At 36.6% G+C, this 13,912-nt stretch overlaps 1 protein-coding gene across 2 annotated transcripts in view; it reads right to left on the minus strand.

Annotated features, from left to right (window-relative positions):
* LOC123864145 (innexin shaking-B-like) overlaps window positions 1-8,046 on the minus strand; it is a 75,583-nt gene extending 67,537 nt beyond the window's left edge. The window contains exon 1 of one of the 2 annotated variants that reach the window (XM_045904420.1): window positions 7,779-8,046. The gene's annotated coding sequence lies outside the window, so the exon portion shown is untranslated. Of the gene's footprint in view, window positions 1-7,651 lie in introns of both variants that reach the window. The other variant, XM_045904419.1, reaches the window with a different exon arrangement.
* Window positions 8,047-13,912: the final 5,866 nt, after the last annotated feature.

Raw genomic sequence — 13,912 nt, forward strand, 5'->3', positions numbered from 1 at the left:
GATACACAGATACACAGACACACAGATACACAGATACACAGATACACACGTCAAACTTATAACACCCCTCTTTTTGGGTCGGGGGTTAAAAATAAGGAACTCTGTGTTTCAGAATTTTTAGAAATTCTACCCCCTCAATGATTTTCAAAAATTCCACTCATGCTGAACCGTGGTGGATTAGCAAATGTCTTTTACTAGATGATGCCCGGGAACGAAGTCGATTTAGGTTCAAAATCCCGTGGGAACTCTTTGATTTTCCGGGATAAAAAGTAGCCTATGTGCTAATCCTGGATATTATCTATCTCCATTCCGCATTTCAGCCAAATCCGTCCAGTAGTTTTTGCGTGATGGAGTAACAAACACGCACACATACACACAAACTTTCACCTTTATAATATTAGTGTGATAGTCGCGGTAAAAGCAAGTATTAATATAATATGCATGTCTTTGATATTAAAATGTCCGTATAGAGTAAGTAGGTGGCACCTGCATGAGGTCACAAGGGTCATAAAATCCGTTCCGAGCCTTTACTGCCGGTACATCGATTGATTTATGGGATTCCAATCGCATCTTTACCTACCGCGGTATTTTTGTTACCATGAACCTTGGTTGTAACCTTGTATTATGTAAAGGTATAAAGCTTGAGTCTAAGAAGTTCTATTCTATCTAGTTCCTCAATTCATGACTCTTTCCGGTCCCGATTCCGATTGCCACAGTGTCAATGTCAATCAATCCAGGTGTATTTGAATAGAAACAACAATCTACAGTTTTATATAGCACTAGCTTATGCCCACGACTTCGTTCCCGTGGGAACTCATTGATTTTCCGGGATAAAAATTATCCTATGTGTTCAGCCAAATCCGTACAGTAGTTATTGGTTGAAAGAGTAACAAATATCCATCCATACAAACTTTCGCCTTTATAATATCAGTAGGATACTGTAAGTACTGAGCTCTGTTTCCACAACTTATTCGTCACTTGGTTTCGCTTCGACTCTTTGTCAATGTGAAATTACCCTTAGATTACTATGAATTGATGTGGATGTGTGTATACTGTAAATTTTAGTCAATAATGGTTAAAAATTGAGATTGTTACATTAATTGCATTGAAGATTGGTACTAGAAGTGCTGAGTGCGGCTCAGAAAGTCTAAACAATACCAGTTGCGCATTAGCGCATGATTCTATCAAGAATAGAAACTATTTATTTCCAAATAAACTTATCGTCAAATAACCCATCTACCAGAGATATCAACAAGACGATTCAATATTCAGACCCTCAAATAAATTAAAGCTGAGGTACCCCAAGGAATTGTTTTGGGTCTTAGGTCCGATCCTGTACTTAATCTATACTACTGTATTTCTCATAAAAAATCTTGGCTATCTCTAAACAAAATAAATAAAATATTTTTGAATAGTTAAATGACCTCCCTACCAGAAAATATTCCCTATTCAGACCCTTGAATAATTAATTATAGCTAGGGTACCCCAGGGAATTATTTTAGATCCGAACCTGTACTTACTTTTCACAACTGTACTTCTCATGAAAATAAATCTTGGCTATCTCTAAACAAAATAAATAAAATATTTTCGAATAGTCAAATGACCTCCCTACCAGAAGATATTCCCTATTCAGACCCTTGAATAATTAATTATAGCTAGGGTACCCCAGGGAATTGTTTTAGGTCCGAACCTGTACTTACTTTATACAACTGTACTTCTTATGAAAAGAAATCTTGGCTATCTCTAAACAAAAGAAATAAAATATTAATATGTTTAGAGGAACATAAAAGCAATCCCAGACGTTTACAGCGCGGTACATCAGCTGATTTATGTGCTTCTAATCGCATCTACGCGGACCGTGGGCCGTATGCCCTGTACACTGTGGGATTGAGCTATTTCGAGAGTTCTGCTCGTATTTTATGCTCTTAGGATTTCGCTCGTAAATATTGATACATATCTATATCCATTAATAAATTTTATATTTATAAATGTAAATAATAGAACCGTTCAAATGAAGATATTTTGTTTTGTATTTAATCACTTATTAATCATTGAAATTATTTATTTTTCAATGGTATTAGGAAATGAGATATTGTTTATTTTTTAGGATTTAGAACACTGCCACAGTTTCTTTAAAAAAATTACCAGTTTATATTTACTTATTTAAGTATATTTATATGGTACAAACATGGGTTTTAAACTAAACTAGTAGGTATGTATTATAACACTTACCATGATCAACGCTTCCTAATTAATTTCTGGGTATAGAATAAAAGTTATGCTCTCAAATTTTAACTTTTTAAGTGATTAAAATAATGTTTTTTTTTTCTGTTTAAATTTTGTGTACTTATAAAAGAAACTGTTCTATTGCATTTAAAAATTTACATTTTTCCACAGTTAAAAATAAACGCTAAAATTCTCCTATTCTTGTTGTAAATGACCAAAACATGGACAGTAAACTTCCCAAAGCCCAGTTGTAGGAAACGTTATAAAAACAAAACTGTAATAAAATCCGCTAGATAACCGATTCATTCCGTTGTATCAACCCGTTCTCAGAACATTATGTCTAGTGATGAACCTGAGCAGTGCAAAGTATCGATACTAATAATAATTAAAATAAAATAATTAATAGACTATTACAATTGTAGCAGGAATATTTGCAATTCTGTATTTTCGTAAACTAAAAATATAACATATTTTATTACTGATTTAAGATTTATCTCGTGGATTACAAAACCTAATGTAATGTAAATACCAAGCATGTGCATTGTACAACGATAAATACGATTTTTGTTAAATTATCGATATTTCTGCTCTACGCTCATCCAAATCAAAGATGTCGCTTGTTTTAAAAGAGCAACCGCCGAGTTTCTTGCTGGTTCTTCTCGGTAGGAAAGGCATTCCAAACCAGTGGTGGATGCTTTTGACGATTCAAAAGAACTTGTAAAAGTCTAATTGAATAAAATATTTTGAATTTTGAAATTTTTGAATTTAAAATCTCTAGAGTCTAGACAAATTAAAATACCTATACTCGCCGTGATAAGTTAGAGCTTATAAATATTTTAATTTGATTAACTTTATTAGAACCACAAATACCCACTACGAACATAAAAAATTATATGATTTGAACTCATAAAGTTAAATTTTAAAAATTGAATTTATATTTTATCGAGACAAAAATATATTTCGGTATTTTCTCAATATCGATACTTTATAGCAAGCTCTATTAGACAGTACGAGACGGAAAAATATTGATGGTATTTACGAATCATATATCGGGATAACGTTCGGGACATGTAAAAACAAAGGCCTTTGGTGCATTTGTTTTCATATTTATCTAATGACCAAGCATTCAGATATATTTTTCTGCAATCATCGTTAAAATTAATAACAATACTAGATGATGCCCGCGATTTCGTTTGCGTGGATTTAGGTTTAAAAATCCTGTGGAATATTTTCTATTTTCTGGGATAAAAAGTGTATGTGCTAATCCATATGATAATCTCTATTCTAAATTTCTGCCCAATTTGTTCAGTAGTTTTTGCGTGAAGGAGTAACAAACATATACAAACACACACACACACAAACTTTCGCCTTTATAATATTAGTGTGATAGTGTGAAGTGTGATAGTGTGAAGTGTGATACGAGTAGTGATTACTAACTTTAACAATGGCTCCAAGGCTCGGCGATGCAGTCGGAGTAAATTATGCATGGCTCTCCCCGACAGCAGCGAACTAATGCCCAGGCCAAGGAATTGAATCGGAGTTAAATTATTGGCAATAATTCAAATGCAGGAGCGCTAAGTAATCTGTAAGTACCGCTGGCCGGGGCGGGCTGCTTCCGCCTAATTGATCCGAATCTTTGGGGCATTGATATGTTACCGCTCCACTCAAATACGGAATACGTTAATACTTCAATCACACTGCAACGGATCAAGAGATCGAAGTGATTTTTTGCATGGAAGGAATGAATGAATGAATATACTTTTATTGTACACCACAAAATTAGTACAGAAAAACACATACAAAGCTCAACAAAATATAGGTACAATTTTATTACATGGAGATAGTTAAAGACCTGGAGAGTGATAAAAGCTACTTTTTATCCTGGAAAATTAAAGAATTCCCACAGAACTTGAACGCCAGCGACTTCTCCCAGGCCAAAGAATTCAATCGGAGTTAAATTATTGGCAATAACTCAAAGACCTGGAAGTGACAAAGGCAACTTTTTAACCCCCGACCCAAAAAGAGGGGTGTTATAAGTTTGACCTGTGTATCTGTGTATCTATCTGTGGCATCGTAGCTCCTAAACTAGTGAACCGATTATAATTAGTTTTTTTGTTTGAAAGGTGGCTTGATCGAGAGTGTTCTTAGCTATAATCCAAGAAAATCGGTTCAGCCGTTTGAAAGTTATCAGCTCCTTTCTAGTTACTGTAACCTTCTCTTGTCGGGGTGTTATAAATTTTTAATTTACACTTGTTATTCAGGAATATCAAAGAGTTTTCATGTGATTTTTAAAAATCTAAAATTTACGCAGTCGAAGTCGCGGACATCATCCTGTAAATTTTACTGTTAAAAAGTCTAATGGTCTCTTTCACAGCCGCTGGATAAACTTTATCTGACGGATAAATTTGACAATTTGACAAATTCCCAATATTTAAACTGACAATTAATGTCAAACGAATAATCGTTAGATAAAGAATACCTGGAAGTTGCGTAACGCGAGTAGATATCGCTATCTGATATAGATAGATAGATATAGAATTTCGTAGATATAGCATTTTCTCACGATTTCATCCGCATGATAATATAATTGTAGCCTAGGGGATAATGTAGCTACTTAGCTCTTTATCAGATTATTGGTTTCGGAGGCTACACCCTACATACAAACTTACAAACTTTACCTCTTTATAATATTAGTGTAAATGTAAACAAATACTAAAAAACACGAAAGTAATAAAGTGTAGCGTATAAAGAAAGCTTTGTGGGTTTCTCTGACGTATGAAGTTTCATTCAAGTTGAGGGGGTGGAAAACACTACGGGAACTGATTCGACGATATTGTATGAACATAGTGTATAGTTCACAAAGAAATGTGTCTCAACTGCTGCTATCTTGGGAGAAGTGGGAAGATGGATGGAACATGTTATTGTGACATATTGTATACCTAAATAATAATTTAATTTTATAAAGTAAGTAAATGAGAACAAAAATTATAATCACTAATCACTAATCACTAATATTATAAAGGCCAAACTTCGTGTGTGTTTATGTCTGTCTGTGTAGGTGTGTGTGCGTGTATGTGTATGTGTGTGCGTGTATGTGTGTGTTTGTGTGTGTGTCTGTAATCTTTTTACTAGTACTAGTAGATACCCGCGACTTCCTCCGAGTGGATCAGGTTTTTGAAATCCCGTGGAAACTCTTTGTGAAAGCTAGCAGATATACAGACACACTTTCTAGTCATAACAAAGTCAAAGTCAAAGTAGATTTCTATTGTAGACACGTACACTTTTAGACTGTCAATTGTTGGATTTGTAAGATGATGTAATGGTGATAATTAATTACGTAAACTTAAAACTAAAGCTACGAGTAATATCGGTTTAGCTATCTATTTGATCAGAATATTCTCGAATACCGGACCCCAAACAGCCGAACGAGGACATAAAGTTGACAGATAACATCAAGGAGGTCCTTAACAACATTTTAAACAATTTTATAACCCATAAATAAAATACGAGAGAAAAGATTAGTGACTAATTCCGTCCACATTTCCCCACTGCGCGTGGAAAATAGCGAGGAAAACACTTCCGATGAGTGACTCCGCAATAAAATATTTCGAGAATGGGTTGATACATTACTGTAAAGTTTTATAAACACGTCACAAAATGGTATATATACGAATTTTTTTCTCTATATCGGGTGCTGTAATACATTTGGATATATTTTATATTATGTTGTATAATATAAAATTAAGCTATAAATGCATAACACCTAATGACCGATATGCTTTTCAGAACAACTTGTGTATACGTTGATGCTACGAAATCGGAAACCTTCACGCAAGTGCTGACAACAACTATACAAAGTTAAACGCACAAATAACGAGCAGATATACAACCAATTTAATATCGCCATAAATAAAATACGAGAGCAAAGATTAGTGACTAATTCCGTCCACATTTTCCCACTGCGCGTGAAAAATAGTGAGGAAACAGTTCCGATGAGGGACTCCGCAATAAAATATTTCGTTTAGCAGTCTTTTACGTCAGGGAGAATGGGTTAATACATTTTAATAAAATTTTATAAACAGTTGAGGTATATACGATTTAAAATAAGTACTTTCAGCAGCTTTCCCCCCGTTGCTTTTCAAAAAGAAAGAAAAATTATTTTGTTCTTGTAATGGTAAGTTAGCTATATTAACATTATTGTTCGACGTAAGTACCTGTTGGAAATGCATTTAATGGATACATGCTTGCACCCCATAAGGTAGTTAATTATGTCAGAAATCTTCACGCAAGCGCCGACAACAAGTCCATCAATTGAACACTGCCTGAATGTGGATAGGTATGAATACGAATAAGTAAGATCACCACTATCTAAATTGGTAATAGTATATTTCTTTTAGCAGTCTTTAATGTCAGGAAGAATGGTTTGATGCATTATAATAAAGTCTAATAAACGCGTCGAGTTATTTACTACAGCCGCGACTAGCTGTTTCCTGCTATTTCGTGCGTGAAATTTCAGTTAAAAACTAAGAGTTCCTATTAATAAATAATTAAGTACATTCTGTGCTGACACTAAGGTATTTTCTCGCAGGCTAAAGTAGCTTTTGCCTTTCTAGATTAAAAATTAGCGTATATAATGGTTAAGCCTAGGCTCTTTTGAAATGTCTAGTAGTTTATAGTGACTCTATGTCAGGTCTGATGTTAGGTGTGGAAAGCAAACTCTACTGAAAAAGTTATCGAAAAACTGTGCATTTATACCATACGGCCCTGTGGCCTGCCCCAACGTCCCACTAAGTTGCGCTGGCGTAAATGAAACTTTTTTAATCGTATTAACAACAGATTTTTTTGAAAACTGACAGTTTGCCCGGAAAATTAATGTAATTAATAAAATAACTGTACAGATGTAATCGTCCAACAAGCCCTGTTTGTGTTCATAAGCAAAGACAATTCGGACGGCCGGACGTCGCCGTAGCCTGAAAAACATGATTAGTGAGTGTTTAATGTAGTACATTGTAATTCGGCCGTTCTACTCCGCCGATATGGGTCAACATTGTCCAAACGCCCCGTGCGATGAACTATGGAGCATTATCGCGGTACGACGATGTACGTTTCGCAACACCACGTAAATTACGTACCAACCTGGCTCCCGCGTTCGTCGAAATCAGAACTTTTCTCCACGCAACCGTGAACCGTGAAGACAGATTATATGACGGTTAAGGAATAGGGTTATAAAATATGTTTTCATTGTTCAAAGTAGGTGCTTTACCCTGTTTTATAGCCCATAGACGAGTTTACGTGACGGTAGTCGACTCGAACGAAATCGACTATGATTTCGAGATTTCGGTATTTGATTCGAATAGCTTCTTTACGACTGACCGATATATTGGCTGTTAATTTCGAATATTTGAACCGGAACATCACAACAAACCTGTAGTAGTAACGTACAGAAATACGCCTGACAATACACTCACGTGGCCGCGACGCAGATCGCCTCACATCCAGTGACGACCGCTCGGACACACAATTTAATGCACGCTTTTTATTTTGTCATTAACCTTCGAGGTGCTCCGGTTTCGAATCGGCAACGTTTTATTTTTGAAACACGGTTACGCGCCGCGGTGATTACTGAGCGTTTAACACGTTCGGTTTTGTCTGCACTCACTAGGGTGTCGCGCGCGTCGCCGGCCCGCGCGCTGGCCCACTGTCGGATGCGATCCGTCGAAAACTTTCGCGTGTCAAAAAGTTGAATCGAAAAAAAAAGTTCGCGGCTCGTTTCGGCGGGAGTGCGAGCGGCCGGGCGGCGCGGCGAGGTGTTCGCGTCGACTGGCCGATCGCCATTCGCCGGCTCCACTGAAAAAGCTCCTTACACTAAACACATAGAAGCGATGTGCAATCTATTTATAAACTTAAGTTGGAGTGCGGCGCGTGCAGTACACGTCGCCTGAAACATTAACATCATAATATTTGAAGTTATTGGGTCGGCTGCCGCTGAAACGTGCGCTGTTTATATTCTGTACAATAAAGATAATTGCAATCGCCCCCCTAAATCCCTCGTCGGCTAGGGACTTGATAAGGAGGTCGATGTTCTACACCTATCTACCTATGCTACTTCAAACTCAAACTCAAAACTTTATAAGTACACCTTTTGATAGTTAGAATTGTTAGATTTGTAAGATGATATAGTGGTAATAATTAATTACATAGAAAAACTAAAGCTACGAGGGTTACTGAGAATAGCCCCATAACAAACTCAGCCGGGTATTCTTCTTACCAGTTACCAGCATAATATACCTTAAGAAGTAGCATGTTCTTATGCCAGCGGCGTGCTAAGCTTGTCGGAGGCCTGGTGCAGCATCACTCAATGAGCCTCCCGTTCTCTATTATACACCATCATGATCAACCTATCCTTTCAAATCCATGGTCAAACCCGTATCAAAATGAGAAAATCAAAGAGTTCCCATGGGATTCCTAAATACCCATCCGCTTAACAGATTTGTTACCTAGGTACCTGTCCCTGTAATTGAAATAGGTATTTTATCCCGGAAAATCAAACAGTTCCCACGGGATCTTTAAAAACCTAAATCCACGCGGACCATAAGTCGCGGGCATCCTTTAGTAGATGATAGATGGTAGAGTATATACACTCCTTTTTGAGAACATTATTAGTACCATAGCAGGTTGCACGTTTACTTTAGCGGTGATAGTTCGATCGACACGTAGGTAGGTAGGTACCTCTAACTTTTTAGGCCAGAGTCCACCATGATGGCCAAATGTGCATTTACATACTCTACACAGATGATAGGTGGTAGACTCTACACTCCTTTTTGAGAACGTTATTAGAACCATCAGGTTGCAGGTTTACTTTATGTTGTTACTAGCCGATGCCCACGACTTCGTCCGCGTGGATTTAGGTTTTTCGAAATCCCGTGGGAACTCTTTGATTTTCCGGGATAAAAAGTAGCCTATGTGCTAATCCAGGATATTATCTATCTCTATTCCAACAGCCAAATCCATCTAGTAGTTTTTGCGTGAAGGAGTAACAAACATACACACACACACACACACAAACTTTCGCTTTTATAATATTAGTGTAATAGTGTGATTTCTATTCGACATTTTTTTTATTTTGTTAAAGTAGATAGGTTACTTTTCACTTTTTTTGGGAGAACTCCAAACATAATATCGACATAATACGTGTAAAGGTGTTAACTTTATTGTCGAGAACAGTTTTGACACCCCATTTAATTCTATTTACAAAAATAACAGCCATGAAACCCTGCGCCTATCAAAGCGTCGATAAATATTGAATCCGCCAGGGACTGAATTTATGGATTGTTTGATGTATGGCCAATAAAAGTTAACAGTTTTTATGTGAGGAGTGTATTCACTAAATGCCGCCTGTGTTAATCATGGCCGTCTGTCAAAAGCTGTCATATTTTCATTTTTATACTTTATCCTTCATAGATTAATCATAGTAGGTTTTCAAGCATGAAAGCACCTAACCTTAATAGTCTAGTCACTAGTGGTTAAGACATCCGCTTCTTACTCAGGAAGTTGGGTCCCAGGCACGTAGGAACCTCTAACTTTTCGGAGTTATGTGCGCCTTGAGCAAATAAAAAACCTAGGCATATTATACCTAGTATGTTTCCCTTTAACCTACAATTATGAAAAGTAAGAAGCAAGATCTCACATAAAATAAAATAAATTGTTAATTTGTAATTATATGACATAAAAGAATATTTTATTCCTGTTACAGAGTTATAAGAATTATATTTTCAGGTGGAGATAACAAAATCATCAAAATAATAATTACACGTATCCTTTTAAGATACGGAACCCTCGGTGCGCGGATCCAACTCACACTTGACTGGTCTTTAATCCGAAAACAGTAGGTAACGCATGACTGCAGTGATCTCATCTGGTTGTAAGTGACAAGCCGAGATGGAAACTCACAATCTGGAAGATATAATTACGAGTATAATATGACAGTTTTAATCTGAATACCTAACTCAGCTTCAATGCGCAATCATACTGGAATGCTAGAAATCGTTCGAAGGCTATGTGAAAATGAATACCAGCTATCTACCGAGCCGCCTCTCAAACAAAAAAAAAACTAAATAACAATCGGTTCATTCGTTTAGGAGCTACGATGCCACAGACAGATACACAGGTCAAACTTATAACACCCCTCTTTTTGGGTTGGGGGTTAAAAAGAAACTCGATCAATCGTCATAGCTTAGCGGAAAAGTTGCCAATGCAAATACCGGCCCGAACTTTTGAGCCAACGACCGTGCAAAGTTAAAAGTATTAAAGTATTTGATTTCATTTGTACGCGATTGCAGATTGCAGAACATTTTCATTCTCTGTTAATTTCAAACGTGAAAATTTCTCTTTTACCTGTCTGTAATAACTATTGAGTTTTGAGCCACCCCTAAGTGTTATATCCTTTTAAACTTTTATTCAAGTTAACTTTTACAATTGCTTTTGAATCGCCAAAATATTTATTAGAGACACCGCTCTAACAAATACCTCTCGAAACCGTACCTTACGCTAAACGCTATTTTCAAAAACTCTGACTAGCCTAATACTCGTGAATAGATACTTTGACACAGAAATATTTAAAAGGTGCATTAGAGTATTGAATTCGTATACATTTCAGTGTGCTTAGTATGAGATTTTACATCACACCAACGTTGGTCGAATTCGAGGATCTAAACACTTCAGCTTTAAAGTAAAATAGACCTTAACTGTCTTGTTTTAACGCTTAAATTTGTCCATACATTTACAACGAGTGCTCCAAGCGAAAAAATCGCAAAATTAAAATCGGTAGAACGGGATTTTTAAAAACCTATATCCACGGGAACCAAGTCGTGGGCATCAGGTAGTATTGGACATAATTATGTCGATTCAGCATCAAACCGAGAGTTTCCCCACTCTAGTTTATTCTGACATCGTTATTTTTTTTCGACGGTCGATTTAAATCAACGATGGGTGAAATGTTAGATCTCATACTAAGCATGTAGTTCACTTGGAATACCTACATTGAACATCGATCTCGGCGCATCCCCAGAGGAAAGAGCACTTAATAAAATGCCTAAAGGTATTTTTAACTTTGCCAGACCCAACTTGCATTTTATTTTCACATCGCCTTCTATTAACGAACTAATTTCTTGCAATGAAGACACTTATTATTCAAAATAATTTTATTCATTCAGTGAATTTTTGAGACTAGCAACGAGTTAGCAAGCAACACGAATTGAAGAAAAGTTGGGATAATTTTTGTCGCTGGGCTATTAGCAAAAAATATTTTTACTTACATAAAATTACTAATGTTTATAGAATGCAATAAAAATATATTTATATTCACTTAACTAACCATTAACTTTCACAAGTGCTTTTGACTTGAGCGTGTTTGGAACCCTTTAAGTTACGTAATTAATTATCACCACTATATCGTACAAATTTAACAATTTCGACCATCAAAAGGAGTACAATTGTACCTATTTTGAATAAATGATTTTGACTTTGACTTTCACTTTGAATCGTCAAAAGAATTTACCATGTTATGTGAATATTACCTATTATGCAAATTGAACAAAACTTTTGCTTCTGTAAATTATTCACTCATTAGTACACATCTATCTAATCTAATTCCAGCGATCTGAATCTGTTCCCAAATTGGAATTGCACAAAAGTTACACTCGATAATCTGAATAAGTATTTCTGAGAATTGACGTTAATTAGCTAAAATCTCTGTGTATGATGAATTCTCATTCCCACAAGTGAATCATCGGAAGTCCGTAAGCACTCAAGGCCTGTTCGCATAAAGGTCATAGCACACACATCAACTCAGAAAGGGATCGTCACCGTATCAACTCGGGCCATCCAGTGTTTTTTTATTCAGATACAAGCCCTTGACTGCAATCTCACCTGGTGGTAAGTGATGATGGAAGCGGGCTAACCTGGAATGGCAGTTTTTGTCAAACCCATTCCACTTTGGTTTCTACACGGCGTCGTAACGGAACGCTAAATCGCTTGGTGACACGGCTTTTGCCAGAAGGGTGGTAACTAGCCATGTTCAAAGCCTCCCAACAAACCAGACCACTTTAGAAATTATAAAATTCTAAACCCATGCCAGGAATCGAACCTGGACCTTCCACTAATACCTTACACAGCGCTTACCGTATGGGTGGTCGTATTCTATGTATGAAACTCCTCAGAACGCATAATAATCGGAATCGTATCGTAATCGCCTCGCCTCGGGACAAGCTTACGGACCGTGGTGCGGTACGTGGTCAACTTGCATCCCCGCATTTACGTCTCTCCATAGTCCATACCCGAGTACGTCTCTTCGTCCACCCTTGCACGTATGCGCGCGGTCGGCAACCTGTAAGCGCGACGTCGCCTAGCCTTAGATGAACCGGTTGCTTCTGCTTTTACATTAGGTTGACGGCAAGACGAAAGAAGATACGGTGACGATACCTTTCCAAGTTGATATGTGTGCTATGACCTTAAGGCCGCGTTCACACATGCTTTCAACACCTAACAATAGAGGCGAGTGCACACGATATGTCATATTCACGGTAATCGACCTAAATAAACAGGTGGACTTTTTGGTAAAATGGTTTGGAACAAGAAAAAGACTGAGCGTGAAATTCACACCACGGAATCGAACCCGGGACCTGCAAGTATAAGCACTAAGCAGGGCTGTGTTAAAAATCTCGACAAATATTCAAATGAGCCGTTCTATAAAAAGCAGCCAATTTCAACAATTTGGATGTTTCAATTTTCATACATTTCATATGAACTTATTAATATAGGGTTGTCAATTTTACTTTTTATAAAGTAGGTAACCCTTTAAATAAGTACCTACCTAATATTTTTAAAGTTATTCTTGTCTTATCTAACAAGGTAAATCTAAATTTATATTTATTTAAAATAAGGGTACACAGAATGACTGACACAATATCAACATACAGCATAAAATGCGGAGTCTACACACTTGAGATTTTTCAAAAAGGTTTCTGTTACAATAACTAGAAAAGAGCTGATAACTTTCAAACGGCTGAATCGATTTTCTTGGATTATAGCTAAGAACACTCTCGCTCAAGCCACCTTTCAAACAAAAAAAGAACTAAATTGAAATCGGTTCATTAGTAAAGGAGCTACGTTGCCACAGACAGATACACAGATACTCACGTCAAACTTATAACACCCCTTTTTGGGTCGGGGGTTAAAAATACGTGGACAACCCTAAAGGAACTATACTATTATCTACTACAACTGGACAGAATGGGTCGCAATGTTGACTGCAAATTGTTTCAGTAATTTTACATGAGTTACATCAGGAAGGCTATCCCACAACAAGGATTAATTAAGTACTTCTTCCTTTTTTAAAGTCATGTAATTAATATTCAAGAAGTCAATGCATTAATGTCCTGAGTACACTTTAAAATGTTTTAGAATGGAATAAAATAGAAAAGTATATATTTTATTCATATTTTTATTCGGTAAACTTTTACAAGTGCTTTTGAATCGTCCAAATAATTTACCACTAGTTCGGAATGCCGTTCCTACCGAGAAAAACCAGGAAAAAACTCCACGGTTTAAACGTGATACACAATGCCATTTGCGTAGATTTCGGGTTTTTGAAAATCCCGTGAGAATTGGTTGATTTTTTGTGATAAAA

Source organism: Maniola jurtina, chromosome 4, assembly GCF_905333055.1.
Source record: "Maniola jurtina chromosome 4, ilManJurt1.1, whole genome shotgun sequence".
Taxonomy (NCBI): domain Eukaryota; kingdom Metazoa; phylum Arthropoda; class Insecta; order Lepidoptera; family Nymphalidae; genus Maniola; species Maniola jurtina.